Genomic DNA, 16,428 nt, shown 5'->3' on the forward strand with positions numbered 1-16,428 from the left:
ACACTTCTCAAACTTGGCTCACAGTCTATTCTCCCTGAGTCTCTGCAGAACCTGATGGATATTCCTCCAATGTGTAACCAAGTCAGGAGCGTAGATCAGGATGTCATCCATGTAGATAACCACACAAGAATACAGCAGTTTCCTAAAAATGTCTTTCACAAACTCTTGGAACACTGCAGGGGCATTGCTAAGCCCGAACGGTATAACCCGATACTCATAGTGTCCATCTCGGGTATTGAAAGACGTCTTCCACTCGTCTCCCTGGCATATACTAATCAGGTTGTAGGCCCCTCTAAGATGCAATTTGGTGAAGATCTTGGCCCCCCTGAGACAATCAAACAACTCTGAAATAAGTGTCAAAGAGTGATGATTTTTCACAGTGATCTGGTTTAAACCTCTATAGTCGATGCAGGGCCGCAAAGATCCATCCTTCTTCTTGACAAAAAAGAAACCCACGCCCGCCACAGAAGAGGACTTATGGATGAATCCTCTAGCCAGGTTCTCCTTAATGTACTCTGACATGGCTTTGGTCTCCGCCTGTGATAAAGGATAGATTTGTCCCCGAGGGGGAGACGACCCAGGGAGCAGGTCAATGGGGCAGTCATACGACCTGTGGGGTGGCAACCCAAGAAAAAAAAGATGGCCGACAGCACTCACAGCCCGGAGCGCTCGTCCCGGTCCAGGGAACCCACTAGGACCACAGAAGACTCAGGCAATGAAATGACAGTGCTCCATCCAGGTGTATAGTCCAAACGAATAAGTTTATTGAGCCACCGAACAGCAACGTTTCGACCCAATGGGTCTTTGTCAAGCATACCACAAAGTGCACAGGTGCGGCTTTAAATAGTGTGTGTGTCATGCAGGGCACCAATCACCATCCAGCCGCCCTCTAACATATTTTACATGCATTAAAAAATACAAAACGAACATCAAACATATACATATTAAAAGATTCCAACCATCAATATTAGCAATATATGTGGCAGGTCGATATAACCCTGTAGCATAAATATACAAAAGTAAACAAAGGATCTCAGGCAGTCGAATTCCGGTATCAGGATCATCATAGTAGCGTTGTCCAATCCCCAGAGATCCACATGGCTATATGTAAACAAGGCAGGGCCAATGAGCTCCAGTCTTCCATAAGTTCCAAGCCCCCTACTACCGCCAATCACTGGTTACAGGAAGTACCCTCCGACCAATCCAATGGCTCCTATCAGGACCAAAGCCTTCCTACGTCACTGCCAGGGAATCCCTGGCTACTATCTGAAGCCTCACGGCGCAGCACTGAGGGGACGCACGCGCACCACCGCCTGGATCAGCCCCCACACGTGACCGTGCTAGGAACCGCCCCCAAACAGAGCGCGTCATGCGCCCACCTCCAGCAGCGTCCAAAGAGACCAGAAGCGGTTGCCAAGGTGACAGAAACTGAGGAATACAGAGCCGCTATCTAGGTCTCCACAGCGCAGCATTGAGGACGCAAATGTCCCCAACTGTCCGGACCAACCCCCTTCACAATACTGTGCCAGGGGCCACCCGACAGAGCGCATCATATGCCTACCTCATGCGGCTCGCAGAGCAAACCAGAGGCCATAACCCCGGAAACCTGGCAACTAATAGCATAAACTTCATGGCACAAAATGGCAGAGTAAACACATGGTTCAAGGGAGATAACATAAGAACACAGTATATCCCCAATACAGAAATATACAAGATACTATAACTATATATATCAATCCAAATACCTACATAAGTCATATCACAGATTTATACAGTAACTATATATCAAAAAAAGACCAGAGCTGCCCACTAAGCCACAGTCGAGAGACACAAGGAGGGGAGCCGGACGTGATATCACAATGTATAGTTGATCGTCCAAATATAACTCCAAAACGACCCATCCTTCTGACAGCCGACTGTAGCGAAGATTATCTAGAACAGAAACAAAAAATATCATAACAGGGAAAAAAAACCAAAATTATACCCAACCTATACCACTTTGTTCAGACGGAGGAAACATTAAAAACAAAAAACCAATGGTAATGTACCACAAACCTAGCGGACACAGGTATGTAAATTAAAATCAATATTCAGACCCTTAGGTTGCAGTGATCCCAGGGTATAGATCCACCGAAGTTCCTTTTGTTTGAGAATTTGCAATCTATTACCCCCCTCTTCTTAGTACAGGGACGCTATCAATCACCCTAAACCTCAATTGGTTTCCAAAAAATGTTTAGGGACTGGTAGTTCTGTTAAACCCGTTCTTATCGTGCTCTTATGTTTATTGATGCATGACCTCACCTCCATGGTTGTTTCACCAACATAGGTGAGTCCGCACGGGCACACAGTCATGTATACAACATAGCTTGAAGCACAGGTATACCTTTCTTTCAAAAGACCCACTCTGTTACCTGATAATGTCCAGTTCTGTATGAAATTTGAATCGATTTCTAACAAATATGCATTTGATATCATGCTATTAAACATTGAATTTTTGAAAGCAGAAATGACTTCTATCAAAAGGAGCATCACTAAACTGGAGGATCAGGTGAAGATTCAAGTTACCACACAAGAATGGGGTCCCCTCAGAACTAAGATGGAGGAAAATCTCAATACATTCAGGAGGGACATTGAAACCACGAAAAGGACCAAATGGTTCCGTGATGCAGAAGGTGGGTCGTGTCTTCTCTTGGCAGATGGGCCCTAATCAATATTCCAAAGGTGGAAATAAGAGATATAATGGGACCAAGAGGCGTAGAAGACCGCAAGAAAGAAGACAAGCCAATTTTGGCTTTACGACTGCCGACTCGGAATTGACAGATGATTCTAATGCTGGGGGTTCTAAGAAGACACAGCATCATTTTTTAGGCAAAGAGAAGATAGACAAAACCACTCCCGGAGACGCGGTCGGAGAGGTGGCCGCAAGCACAAGAAGTGGAGGGACAGTGCGGGAACAACGGACTGGATGGAACACCGCAATGAGAACGAGGAACATGAAGGACAACTAAGTGACAGTAAGGAGCTGGTAGTTAATATTTCATCTATTGCTCTATCTGATGTTGAAATTAAGGTTCTGTCCAAGGGGTTGTCATTTTGCCCCTCGAATAGCCCCGATTGGTTTGCGTTAGAGGTGGATTTACAAGCCTTCTTCAGACGACTAAGACTATCTACCTACTTTTATGAGAAATCTGAACGGATTGAGATCCCTGATACTACCACAGATAGCATTGAAAAGGGTTTTACTTTGAGAGGGGTAGGTTTGTATTGCAAGAGCGATTTTCAACCACCCTCTAGAAATCATTTTGTGGAGTCATACATTGACCTTGTACATAGGGACATTGAAAAATTGAAGAGGGACTTTAAAACTACTTCAGCTCAAAATTTATCATCTGCAGAAAGAAAAAGACACTGAGGGCCTTGGCTGATAATACCTTAATAACAGTTAAACCAGCCGATAAAGGCGGGGCGGTGGTAATAATGGATAGTACCAAATATAGGGCAGAGATTCTGAGACAATTAAATGATGGGGCTGTTTATGAAAAACTGACATGTAATCCATCTCTTCGTTTCCAAAGGGAGTTACAGCTTGTGGTCAGTGACTCCCTGGCTTCGGGACTCATTGACCACAAGCTGTCAGAATTTTTGATTATTGAAGCTCCGGTAGTTCCGGTAATATACGTGTTGCCAAAAATACACAAGGACCTGTACAATCCCCCGGGAATTCTCAAAAAAAGGAACTTCGGTGGATCTATACCCTGGGATCACTGCAACCTAAGGGTCTGAATATTGATTTTAATTTACATACCTGTGTCCGCTAGGTTTGTGGTACATTACCATTGGTTTTTTGTTTTTAATGTTTCCTCCGTCTGAACAAAGTGGTATAGGTTGGGTATAATTTTGGTTTTTTTCCCTGTTATGATATTTTTTGTTTCTGTTCTAGATAATCTTCGCTACAGTCGGCTGTCAGAAGGATGGGTCGTTTTGGAGTTATATTTGGACGATCAACTATACATTGTGATATCACGTCCGGCTCCCCTCCTTGTGTCTCTCGACTGTCGCTTAGTGGGCAGCTCTGGTCTTTTTTTGATATATAGTTACTGTATAAATCTGTAATATGACTTATGTAGGTATTTGGATTGATATATATAGTTATAGTATCTTGTATATTTTTGTATTGGGGATATACTGTGTTCTTATTTTATCTCCCTGGAACCATGTGTTTACTCTGCCATTTTGTGCCATGAAGTTTATGCTATTAGTTGCCAGGTTTCCGGGGTTATGGCCTCTGGTTTGCTCTGCGAGCCGCATGAGGTAGGCATATGATGCGCTCTGTCGGGTGGCCCCTGGCACAGTATTGTGAAGGGGGTTGGTCCGGACAGTTGGGCACATGTGCGTCCTCAATGCTGCGCTGTGGAGACCTAGATAGCGGCTCTGTATTCCTCGGTTTCTGTCACCTTGGCAACCGCTTCTGGTCTCTTTGGACGCTGCTGGAGGTGGGCGCATGACGCGCTCTGTTTGGGGGCGGTTCCTAGCACGGTCACGTGTGGGGGCTGATCCAGGCGGTGGTGCGCGTGCGTCCCCTCAGTGTTGCGCCGTGAGGCTTCAGATAGTAGCCAGGGATTCCCTGGCAGTGACGTAGGAAGGCTTTGGTCCTGATAGGAGCCATTGGATTGGTCGGAGGGTACTTCCTGTAACCAGTGATTGGCGGTAGTAGGGGGCTTGGAACTTATGGAAGCCTGGAGCTCATTGGCCCTGCATTGTTTACATATAGCCATGTGGATCTCTGGGGATTGGACAACGCTACTATGATGATCCTGATACCGGAATTCGACTGCCTGAGATCCTTTGTTTACTTTTGTATATTTATGCTACAGGGTTATATCGACCTGCCACATATATTGCTAATATTGATGGTTGGAATCTTTTAATATGTATATGTTTGATGTTCGTTTTGTATTTTTTAATGCATGTAAAATATGTTAGAGGGCGGCTGGATGGTGATTGGTGCCCTGCGTGACACACACACTATTTAAAGCCGCACCTGTGCACTTTGTGGTATGCTTGACAAAGACCCATTAGGTCGAAACGTTGCTGTTCGGTGGCTCAATAAACTTATTCGTTTGGACTATACACCTGGATGGAGCGCTGTCATTTCATTGCCTGTGGGGTGGCAACGTCTCTGCTTCCTTCCTATCGAAGACGTAGGCAAAGGACCAGTAGGAAGAAAGCCCTGAAAGGTAGATGGTGCCACAGGATGTTAGACTGTACGGACGGTAGCAAGACATCTATTGAAGCAGGAATCTCCCTAGCACAGGATTTCGCCCGTCCTCCAGTTCAACATAGGCTTGTGCGCTTGAAGCCAGGGTAAACCTAGGAGCAAGGGGCGAAACAAGCCAGGCAACACATGAAAACAGATTCTTTCTGAGTGAATCAAACCTACCCGAAGTTCCACTAGTACAGTCTGGAAACGAACAGGCTCGATCAGGGCTTTGCCATCCACGGAGGTCACTCGTACATGGTTCTGGAGGCGTCGGACAGGAATCCGGTAATGGTCCACCACAGCTTGTTGAATGAAATTCCTGGCGGACCCGGAATTCAGGGAACCTGACTCAGAAAAATGTACAGTGCCGAAGGAGAGTGACTCAGTCATCAGCAGAGAAGGAGACGAACAATCCTCACCTAGGGAAGCCTCTCCTATAGACCCTAGGCTCTGGAGTTTTCCAGCCTCTCTGGACAAGATCAAATGTTTAGGATTGACGCAGTAAAAACATCTTCCCTGCGAGCGGCGCTCCTCCTGGTGCTGCTTGACCAAACTCACTCTGTCCACCTGCATATGCTCTGAGGAAGAAGCAGAGTAATGAGGAACCATTGACCTCTGGTGACTGGGAGCCTGGCGAAAAAGTCTCTTCTCCCTGGCACGTTCTTGAAACCGGAGATCAATCCGAATCGCCAAGGATACCAGGTCATCCAAGGAAGCAGGAACGTCCCGGCCCACCAGTTCGTCCTTTATTCTACCGGACAGACCCTCCCAAAAGGCGGCCACCAATGTCTCGTCATTCCAGGACAGCTTGGAGGAAAGGGTGAGGAACCGAACAGCGTATTGAGCCACTGTGAGATCCTCCTGGCGAAGACGGAGGAGAGAAGCTGTAGAAGTAGTACGACCTGGTTCATTGAAGGTCATGCGGAAGGCCCCAAGGAAAGACTGGAGATTGTTAACTAGCGGTTCCCCTCTCTCGCATAAAGGGTTCTGCCAGGCGAGAGCCTCTCCTGTGAGATGAGACATCACGAAGGCTACCTTATCCCGATCGGAAGCAAACAGATGGCCCAGCTGTTCAAATTGCAGCGTGCACTGATTAACGAACCGTCGAACCGGGAGGGAGTCGCCAGAGACGAAGCCGGGTGTCTGGAAGCCAGCAACTGAAGTGGTCATAGCCGAAGCATAGGGGGGCGGAACTGTAGATGCTGCACAATCCAGGCGGGTAGACAAGTTCCGTAGGTACATTGTAATCTTCTCCTGCTGGTCTCTCAGAAGGGTGACTTCCTGATATAGCTCTGTGGCCGAAGGTGGTTGGAAGACAACGGGTTCCATGGCCTGGGCAATCTTTAATGAATGGAAACGGAGCCACAGATGGTGAAGTGCACATTTGTTTATTGAACTTATTGTGGAACCACTGGACCACTACTCGGGGGGGCTCCGAAGGGGACGTAACTAATTGAGCCCTGAACTCCCATAGTAAGACCCCTAAAACAGGGCCAGAATGGAAGCCCAGGAGACACAAGGTGCTTCCTCCAGTTAGACCCCAGGTACGTGGTAGCTGACTCGGCCTTGCGGGCAGGCGGGTGAGCCGCGGGCGTCTTTGGGAACCTAATGGAGATGGGATTTCTTGAAATCCCTTCCACTATGCTGTAATATTTGGATGCTGCCGGTTGGATGAAAAAAATGAAAATGTAGTGAGCTTGAAAGGATGCAACGCTGGCCGAGGGTTGACCTTATTCACACTGAAAGATATGTATCTTTATATGGGGAATTGCGATAGAGAATATTAGATGGCAAATATCTTGCTTTCAGTTTACCCATTACGGTACCAGGGTGTAGAGATCCGGCACATGAGGATCAATCCCTCTTGATGGTGTGCTGCATGATGCGATGCATATCTGCCAGCTAAGTAGTCTCTTTACATTTAATTTACTCCTGAGGAACCTTTGATAGGGGAAACGCGTCGAGTGTCCTTCCAGAGCTCTTAGTTTCATGTTTTGATATATTTACGTTTTGTCTCTAATTAGGGATGGTGCAGTATTTTTCTACATATTGGTATCTTTGGATGTGATCAATACATTACTGTCTATTACATATGATTGCGAGACCCCCCATCCCCCAGTATTCACACTTCTTACCTTCGCCTGCTAGTGCATCTATCCCTTCAGACCCACGTGGATTTTGCTGATACCTCTAGGGATAGTAGGTCCAGCTGTCAGGAGCGAGGGCATCATTCTCGCTATTAACTTAGGGTACCAACCTCTGCTGACAGGCAGGGCACAGAAAGGATGAATCTGTTTCCTCCCCCACCATTGGCATTAATTGTACTGCCTATGTCGTAGCACTCTAATTATTATGTACAATATTTTCCATCTATAGCAATTCCCCATATACAGATACACATCTTTCAGTGTGAATAAGGCCAACCAACGGCCATAGTTGCTTCCTTTCAGGCTGACTGCATTTTCTTCCCCATCCCATACAGGGTGATACAGGGATAGAAGGGTCAGCCGTCGGTGAGCGGGGGTGCCAGTGCGCGGGTCCTAGGGCGCCAACCTCCGCTGCAAGGCAGGACCAGTCCAGCATTCTGATAGGTTCAGGCGCCTTCAGGGTCCTATTTGTGATGGTGGTCTCTTTTCTCTCTATATATTACTAACATCAAGATAAGTAAAAACTGTAAAGGGAACCTGTCACTCCCAAAATCAAAAAGCTCACCGTCATGAGGGGCTTATCTACAGCATTCTGTATTGCTGTAGATAAGCCTGTATTGCTGTAGATAAGCCCCCGATGTTACCCATGAGGAGAAAAAGAGGTTAGATTATGCTCACCCAGGGGCGGTCCCGCTGCGACCCAGGTCCGATGGGTGTCTCAGGTCTGGTCCAGAGCCTCCCATCTTCATTCCATGATGTCCTCTTCTGGTCTTCACGCTGTGGTGCAGGCGTACTTTGTCTGCCCTGTTGTGGGCAGAGCAAAGTACTGCAGTGCGCTGGGCCTCTTTGACCTGTCCCAGCGCCTGCAGTACTTTACTCTGCCCACAACAGGACAAAGTACGCCTGCACCACAGCGTGAAGACCAGAAGAGGACATCATGGAATGAAGATGGGAGGCTCTGGACCAGACCTGAGACACCCATCGGACCCAGACCGCAGCGGGACCGCCCCTGGGTGAGTATAATCTAACCTCTTTTAGGTAACATCAGGGGCTTATCTACAGCATTACAGAATGCTATAGATAAGCCCCTGATGACGGTGGGCTTAGCTCACCATCGATTTTGGGGGTGAGAGGTTCCCTTTAATAAAGGTTATAATTTAATAGGTACAGAACTGGACATGGCGATTTAATTAATGGACCAGACCTCACACAGGACAATAAAACACACTCCCTATGTATGAACTGCTCCAATACTTCTGCCATGACTGTCTCTCCCCTTCCCACACTGATAGCTCTTCTTCCCGTCCCCTAGACCAGGCATTCTGAGCTCTGTAGTGCTGCACTGGCCACACTGTAAAGCGACCATTCCATACTGGAGCTCCCTGAAACTGATGAATGGACAGGAACAAGATGGCGGCCAAGATTTACAGTCTGCCGTAATTAGAACTCTGAGCGGGTGCGCGCCGGTGACGTATGGAAACAATTGACTAGCAACTACACTCTGATTGGCCGGGAGTTCTGCTACCTCACGAGCTCAGGAATGAGTTAAAGGTTCTCCCTTCGCTCAGGCACCTCCAAGGTCTAATTCCCCGCCCCTTTTTCCATACTTTCTTCTGATTTGTTGAAGATTAGTTGGTCCTCGCCCACTCTGCAGAGTTCTGCCCTGTGATTGGGTAATGTCAGCCATTAGTCATAGGACGGACGGGCGTGACTTGGCTGTGGGTTGCGTAGCAGCAGAGCTGTGAGAGCGGTGGTGGCGTCAGCTTCTGTCAGGGGCAAACGGAGAGACGGAGCGTCGGGGCACCGGAGACTCCCTGCCCCGGGGGAGGCGGCGTCCGCTCCGTTGGGGTTGGGGCTAGTCACGGTGAGTTCGTTTGAAGTGTTCAGGATACCCGGGCTGAGGCCCCGGGAGGAAGTCCGTGTCCGGGCAGGTGGGAACTCCGGGCATGTTATGTGCGGAGCGGTGAGGCCGGGCTGTCAGCAGGGGGAGGCCGGGCTGTGCGCTGCCTGCAGGGGGAGGACGGGGGAACTTTCCTGTGACACTTTCCCCTGTGTGCACCGTACATTATGGCGGCAGAAGTTACTGCTGGCAGGTATATAGTGCTGTGCGGTCACCGGCTGTGACCCAGCTTCTAGGGGCCAGTGTGGTGTGTGTGTGGGGGGCCCAGTGTCCGCTGCGTGTGCATGCGTGTGGGGGGCCCAGTGTCCGCTGCTTGTGCATGCGTGTGGGGGGCCCAGTGTCCGCTGCTTGTGCATGCGTGTGGGGGGCCCAGTGTCCGCTGCTTGTGCATGCGTGTGGGGGGCCCAGTGTCCGCTGCTTGTGCATGCGTGTGGGGGGCCCAGTGTCCGCTGCTTGTGCATGCGTGTGGGGGGCCCAGTGTCCGCTGCTTGTGCATGCGTGTGGGGGGCCCAGTGTCCGCTGCTTGTGCATGCGTGTGGGGGGCCCAGTGTCCGCTGCTTGTGCATGCGTGTGGGGGGCCCAGTGTCCGCTGCTTGTGCATGCGTGTGGGGGGCCCAGTGTCCGCTGCTTGTGCATGCGTGTGGGGGGCCCAGTGTCCGCTGCTTGTGCATGCGTGTGGGGGGCCCAGTGTCCGCTGCTTGTGCATGCGTGTGGGGGGCCCAGTGTCCGCTGCTTGTGCATGCGTGTGGGGGGCCCAGTGTCCGCTGCTTGTGCATGCGTGTGGGGGGCCCAGTGTCCGCTGCTTGTGCATGCGTGTGGGGGGCCCAGTGTCCGCTGCTTGTGCATGCGTGTGGGGGGCCCAGTGTCCGCTGCGTGTGCATGCGTGTGGGGGGGGGGGCCCAGTGTCTGCTGCGTGGGGGTGAGGGGGGGGCCAGTGTCTGCTGCGTGTGCATACGTGTGTGGGGGGGGGGCCCAGTGTCTGCTGCGTGTGCATGCGTGTGTGTGGGGGGCCCAGTGTCTGCTGCGTGTGTGTGGGGGTGGGGGGGGGCCAGTGTCTGCTGCGTGTGCATACGTGTGTGTGGGGGGAGGGGGCCCAGGGGGGGGGGGCCCAGGGGGGGGGGGGGGGCCCAGTGTCTGCTGCGTGTGCATGCGTGTGTGTGCGGGGGCCCAGTGTCCGCTGCTTGTGCATGCGTGTGGGGGGCCCAGTGTCTGATGCGTGTGTGTGCGGGGGCCCAGTGTCTGCTGCGTGTGCATACGTGTGTGGGGGGGGGGGCCCAGTGTCTGCTGCGTGTGCATGCGTGTGTGTGTGTAGGGGGCCCAGTGTCCGCTGCTTGTGCATGCGTGTGGGGGGCCCAGTGTCTGATGCGTGTGTGTGCGGGGGCCCAGTGTCCGCTGCGTGTGTTGGGGGCCCAGTGTCTGGTGTGTGTGTGTGTGGGGGGGGGGGGCAGTGTCTGCTGCGTATGTGTGTGTGGGGGGGGGCCCAGTGTCTGCTGCGTGTACATGCGTGTGTGTGTGGGGGGCCCAGTGTCCGCTGCGTGTGCATGCGTGTGTGTGTGGGGGGCCCAGTGTCCGCTGCGTGTGTGTGCGGGGGCCCAGTGTCCGCTGCGTGTGTTGGGGGCCCAGTGTCTGGTGTGTGTGTGGGGGGGGGGGCAGTGTCTGCTGCGTGTGTGTGTGTGGGGGGGCCCAGTGTCTGCTGCGTGTACATGCGTGTGTGTGGGGGGGGCCCAGTGTCTGCTGCGTGTACATGCGTGTGTGTGGGGGGGGGGGGCCAGTGTCCGCTGCTTGTGCATTGCGTGTGTGTGTGGGGGGCCCAGTGTCCGCTGCTTGTGCATTGCGTGTGTGTGGGGGGGGGCCCAGTGTCCGCTGCATGTGTGGGGGGGGCCCAGTGTCCGCTGCATGTGTGTGTGGGGAGCCCAGTGTCCGCTGCGTGTGCATGCGTGTGTGTGGGGAGCCCAGTGTCCGCTGCGTGTGCATGCGTGTGTGTGGGGGGGCCCAGTGTCCGCTGCGTGTGCATGCGTGTGTAGGGGGCCCGGTGTCCGCTGCGTGTGTGTTTGGGGGGCCCAGTGTCCGCTGCGTGTGTGTGTGGGGGGCCAGTGTCCGCTGCATGGGGGGTGGGGCCCAGTGTCCGCTGCGTGTGCATGCGTGGGGGGGGGGGCCCAGTGTCCGCTGCGTGTGCATGCGTGGGGGGCAGTATCTGCTGCCTGTGTGTGCGGGCCCAGTATAGTGTGCATGCGTGGCGGGGGGCAGTGGCCGCTGTGTGCGCGCGCCCCAGTGTCTGCTGTTTGCTGCACATGCATGCATGCATGCATGCATGTGTGTGCCCGCTATGTGGGCACCCATATCATGTCGTCTACATCACGTCTGTATTTGCGTGACCTGTGCACTATATTGCAGCCGGCGGTCTTGCACCCTCATGTGAGTAACCTATGTGCAGGTGAGACTTGGCGGTTTTATCGGAATATGTAGCTGTATCTATCGGCAGATCATATATTCCAATTATGACCAGTCTTCATGAGCTCGGCTACTCTGGGGCATCGCCATAAGAAAATAGTCCATTGTTCACTGCGGATTATTACTAGTCCAGTGTTGTGATTTGCCGCCTGTCTGTTGGGCTTTGCTGGCTCAAAGCCCTTTATTCCTTTTGTTGCTTTTGAACGTTGGTTATGGCCATAGGATGCACAGCGACTTTCCTCATCTCCTTCTCTAGTCTTCATTGATGTGCTACATTTGGCACCTTTCTCCCATAGCATTGAGTTATTGCGCACTTCCATAACTTGCTGATTGGTTTGTGCTTACCTATTGAAATCCCTCCTGATCCCCAGAATGGGTTTCCGGAATACTGTCGTTAAGACAAACTGTGACTGCTACAGGAATCCAGGCTCTGCGATCCCGTCATCGATGCATGGAGTGGATGGGTAAAATATCAAGGTCTTTACTTGGCATCATAAATGAGTAAAATTGTAAACTAAACATAAAATGATACCACGCTAAGGGGATATATATCCCCTTAGCGCGGTATTTTATTTTTATTGGCATATGCACTGACGACCTCGGCACTTGGTTGTTTTAATACCAGCAGCAAAGGGCATCTTTTGTTTTCTGGCAGCGCTGGTGTTTCTTTGTGATATATAAATTGTAAACTGCTTCTAAAAACGAGCAACTTTCCAGTTTACTTGTTGAAAAATGTATCCATTCACAAATCGAGGGGACTTTTTTGTTTATTGCTTGTTTGGATTAGACTGCAGTGGTGAATAGTCTCCTAGGATAAGAGTGCAGCGCTGCCTGGCGCCCAATCAGCACTGGCGTCAATGTCTCCGCCTTTGGACAAATTGCACATCAATAGGAAGTGAGAGCAGCCGTAGCCCCGGCTTCCCCTTGATGATCTATTTGTCCGAATGTTGGGACATTGACGCCAGCGCTGACTGGGTGCCAGGCTCGCATGTCATAACTAGCGCACGAGTGCCCCGGTAACGCTAGTGCCGATACAGTGCCAGCACGGGAGGCGAGTATAGTTGTTCTTGTTTTTTTTTTCTTATAGGTGACAAGTGTGGGGTATGACAAGGGGTTGTCAAAGTAGTGGACAACTTCTTCTTTAAAGGGAATCTGTCACCTCATTTTTCGCATATAGGGTAAGTTCACACAGGGTGTTTTTGCTGCTTTTTTTTTTTTTTTTCTGCAGCAAAACCTGATCATCTTGGCAGGAAAGAAGCTGCGTCAAAAACGCAGGTTTAGGTGTGGTGTGTGTGTGTGTTTTTTTTTTTTTTTTTTTTTTTTCCTCCTCCTTTGTCCAGGCTAATATCCTTGGGTTTTCAGCAGCAAATAATGATACCTACGCTGAAAGAAGTGACATGCTCTGTCAAAAAAACACAGCAAAGCACAAAATACTGATCAAACAAAAAACCAATGTGTGTGCGCATGAGATTTCTGAAATCTCATAGGCTTTGCTGTTACTGTAAAAAGCAGCTGAAAATTGGCATAAAAAAGCAACAAAAATACATAGCAAAAATGTCCTGTGTGAACTTACCCATAAGCTGCCGCCACCGCCATTAGGGGCTTATCTACAGCATTTTGCAGGGCCACGCTTAGTAACCTGATATTTACCCTGGTTACCATTGTAAAAGTAAAAAAAAAAAAAAAAAAAAACAGTACATACTGATTCTGATGTCTGTCACGTCCCCCGGCGTCCACAGGGTTAAAACTGCTTTCAGCAGGAGCGCTGCTAAGAGTTTCCCTGCACTGACTGTCAGTGTCAGCAGTAACATCGGTGACGTCACCGCTGTGCTCTGCTTTACGGCCGGCGCTGACAGTCAGTGCAGGGAAACTCTCGGCCGGAGCGCATGCTTTAGCAGCGCTCCTGCTGAAAGCAGTTTTAACCCTGTGGACGCCGGGGGACGTGACAGACATCAGAATGTGAGTATGTACTGTTTGTTTTTGTTTTTTTGTTTGTTTTTTTACTTCTACAATGGTAACCAGGGTAAATATCCGTGACGTTGCAGCGTCCTGGCTAGCGATATCGTTGTTTGACACGCAGCAGCGATCAGGATCCTGCTGTGATGTCGTTGGTCACTGCAGAAAGTCCAGAACTTTGTTTCGTCGCTGGACTCCCTGCAGACATCGCTGAATCGGCGTGTGTGAAGGTAAGTATGTAGTGTTCGTTTTTTTAACTTTTACTCTGGTAACCAGGGTAAACATTGGGTTACTAAGCGCGGCCCTGCGCTTAGTAACCCGATGTTTACCCTGGTTACCGGCATCGTTGGTCGCTGGAGAGCTGTCTGTGTGACAGCTCTCCAGCGACCAAACAGCGACGCTGCAGCGATCCACATCGTTGTCGGTATCGCTGCAGCGTCGCTCAGTGTGAAGGTACCTTAACTTGTTTTTCTTATCTTTCAGGATACATGGAGGCTTATCTACAGCATTACAGAATGCTGTAGATAAGCCCCTAATGGTGGTGGCCGCATCTTATAAGAGAAAAATGTAGTGACAGATTCCCTTTAAATTTCATTAAAGCAAACCTGTTACCAGGATTGACCAATGTGAGGTAAGACTGCCACTTTTCAGGCATGATATACAGTATTCTATAATGTTGTACATCTGCCCCCTACCCTACCTGAACAATGAGAAAAATACCTTTTTAGTATACTAACCTGCAGCTTGGTTTCGGCCCGGCACCTCCCTTCTTCTTGCGATGCCATCCTCCTAATTACTTTGTGTGGATGACTTGTTCCTATGTTATCCACACAGTCTCCTGGCATCGTGCTCCTGCACTGGCGTGCTTCTTTGCCCTGACTAGGGCAGAGTAAAGTACTGCAGTGCGCAGGCGCCGGGCCTCTCTGACCTTTCCCTGTGCTCTACAGTACATTGCTCTGCCATCAATAGGGTGAAGTACGCCTGCGCAGGAGCGTGATGCCAAGGACACTGTGTCCATGACGTAAGGTGCGTCACCACACGAAGCAAGAAGGGAGGTGCCAGACCAACAACGCCCCTTGGACTGGACCGCCATGCAGGTGAGTACAATAAAAGGTCTTTTTCTTATCTTTCAGGTTGGATGCGTGATTGTATACAGCACTCTATTTTGATGTATATCAGGCCTTGAAAGGTGGCGGTCTTATCTCATCAGTCAAAAGTGGTGATGGCTTTGCTATAAATTAAAGGGGTATTCTTCTTTCAGTTGAACACTATCCCATTGACAGTGATGATTTACTGTTTGCTGTGCCCCACCCTAGCAATCCTGAAAACTGCTCTGGATCCTGTGTCCTTGACCCCTGGTCCATTTGATAAGTTGTGCCCTCCATATGTGCGCATAATCCGCGACTTCTTCAATTTCATCCAGTGCCCACGGCAATTAAGTGTGTATATATGTAGAATTAGGCCAAATGGGTGGAGCCACACAGCCTGAAAAATGTAGTTCAGTTTAAGCTTAAAAAAATGGATTAACCCCTTAACGACCGCTGATATGCCTTTTAACGGCGGCAGTTAAGGGTACTTAAAGTGAATAGCCCCCCAGAGTCGGATTTTCTCTGGGATCTCGGTTACCGGGGGTAGCCGAGACCCCAGAGAACATGATTCGGGGTATTTTTTACCGACCCCCTGGGTTGCGATTGCCGGTAATTAACGGTTTACCGGCGGTCGCAAAAAAAAACGCGATTTCCCATTTAATTTCTCTGTCCTCCGATGTGATCGCACATCAGAGGACAGAAAAATGGGGTCCCCAATCGCCCCCGATACTCGCCTGTCTCCCCCGGTGCTCCCTGTGGCTCCCGATGGGCGCTGCCATCTTGTTCCGGCTAAAAAAATGGCGGGTGCACTGCGCCCGCCGGCCGGCACCCGGAAGATCTTTGGGGTCTTGGCTGCCGGGGGTAGACGAGACCCCAAAGAACATGATCGGGGTCGGTTTTTAACGACCCCTGTTTTGCGATCGCCGGTAAATTAACTGTTTATCGACGACCGCAAAAAAAAAAAGCCGAGTGTTATTCTCTGTCCTTTGATGTGATCGCACATCAGAGGACAGAGAAATAGGGGGATTCGGGGACCCTGTTATACTTACCGGTGTCCCTGGATCCTCCTGCGTCCCCTCCTGCCCGCCGGCTTCTTCATCCGGTAAGGAAATGGTGGGCGCATGCGCAGTACGCCCACTATGATCTGCCGGCTGGCAGCTAGAGGAGTTGGGGCTAAATTTAGGGTTAGGGTTTCACACTTGCGTCGGTACGGGGCTGTCGCAATGCGTCGGCCCGACGTACCGACACATGTTGTGAAAATTGTGCACAACGTGGGCAGCAGATGCAGTTTTTCAACGCATCCGCTGCCCAGTCTGTCCTGGGGAGGAGGGGGTGGAGTTACGGCCGCGCATGCATGGTCGGAAATGGCGGCCGTGACGTACAAAAAAAAGTTACATTGAACGTTTTTTGTGACGACTGTCTGCCAAAACACATCAGATCCAGTGCACGATGGACGCGACGTGTGGCCATCTGTTGCGATCCGTCGGCAATACAAGTCTATGGGCAAAAAACGCACATTTGCAGGATCCGTTTTTTTTTTTATCCAAAACGACGGATTGCGACGGATGCCACACGACGCAAGTGTGAAAGTAGGGTTAGGGCTAGGGTTGGGGCTAAAGTTGGGGT

The 16,428-nt window shown here is 50.5% G+C and overlaps 1 protein-coding gene across 1 annotated transcript in view; it reads left to right on the forward strand.

Moving 5' to 3' along the window:
• The first annotated feature begins 9,121 nt into the window (after positions 1–9,121).
• Positions 9,122–16,428, forward strand: part of RNF41 (ring finger protein 41) — an 83,233-nt gene continuing 75,926 nt past the window's right edge. Inside the window, exon 1 of the mRNA XM_069758401.1 lies at positions 9,122–9,271. The gene's annotated coding sequence lies outside the window, so the exon portion shown is untranslated. The remainder of the gene's footprint in view (positions 9,272–16,428) is intronic.

The sequence above is a fragment of the Ranitomeya imitator genome, chromosome 3 (assembly GCF_032444005.1).
Source record: "Ranitomeya imitator isolate aRanImi1 chromosome 3, aRanImi1.pri, whole genome shotgun sequence".
Classification (NCBI taxonomy): domain Eukaryota; kingdom Metazoa; phylum Chordata; class Amphibia; order Anura; family Dendrobatidae; genus Ranitomeya; species Ranitomeya imitator.